This window comes from Rhagoletis pomonella, unplaced genomic scaffold (genome assembly GCF_013731165.1).
Source record: "Rhagoletis pomonella isolate Grant_MI unplaced genomic scaffold, Rhpom_1.0 Rhpom_scaffold_00002, whole genome shotgun sequence".
Classification (NCBI taxonomy): domain Eukaryota; kingdom Metazoa; phylum Arthropoda; class Insecta; order Diptera; family Tephritidae; genus Rhagoletis; species Rhagoletis pomonella.
Window position 1 is genome coordinate 55,222,452 of NW_023458556.1, and position 1,147 is coordinate 55,223,598.

Below are 1,147 nucleotides of genomic sequence, written 5' to 3' on the forward strand. Positions count from 1 at the left end.
CATAAAACCGCGTAACTGACATTTGGTGCCAAAAATTGGACTTGCTCACACAAGCTTTCGCCTAAATCCTTATCCATTCGTCCTGAAATATACTAGCCAGAATTGCGATTGCTTTATAAAAAAGAGAACCATTTTGAAATATGAGTGTTTTTACTCTCTAGAAAATAATTTATGAAACCTCCCTTGCGCGGTTTTGCATTATCTTGATACGCGGTTTTTCATTTTGTTGATACGCGGTTTTGTACTTTAAATGACGATATGTATGTTATCGCATAACTTTGGACCACGTTAACCGATTTCTTTAATTATTTTTTTAAATGAAAGGTGGTTCCATACTTATTTGGTTTAGATCTGATCATTGCATCATGAATAAATTAGCGGGACTCTTAAATTTTTATGAGATTGAAGTCGGTTTTGTTTTTTGCTTAAAAATTCCTTCTTATCGTTCACTTTATTTCAAACGTTTTTATATGTACTAAACTCAGATAACCTCCTCGCCCCCAAAGTTTTCATTAAGTACCTTACCTTTATACTAATACATCTATTGACAAGTCTTTGAAATGAAACAGATTTACAACCGACCAAGGACTGATACTCCAGCAACATTCCCCAAGACTCTAGATATTCAGGGCTATCACTGAATCCATCGTAGTTCGACTTTTTATGCCGCTGCAACAACAACAAGGTTGTAACAAATTGGATTTTAGAATATGATTTTCTACTTTCATCTAGCATTACTTTAGAATTATTGACCTCATGACATAATTTCGATCCGTAGTTTAAAGTACTGCATTGCTTTGTGAAGTGTACAATTTGTTTTTGGCGATTGGAAGAGATACAATTTTTCCGATTTCTTGGAGAATACTTATAAAAATATGTACTATCTTTGGCGTGTCATTGCTTATAAAACTAACAAAAATAGCAACTACCTAAATTATTTAAATGCTTTTCAACATAGTAGCTCAAAGGAAACGAATTTTAAAAATATTGGTTACACATATTAACTTAATAATTAAATTCCAACACATCACGGAAGCATTTTTTTGGGGGGATTTGGGTAGATTGGCCGGTTTAGAGTGTAAACAACCGCCAGGTTATTCCTCTGCTTTCAAATATGTCTCTTAGTATGTAATCATCCGACTGCAAT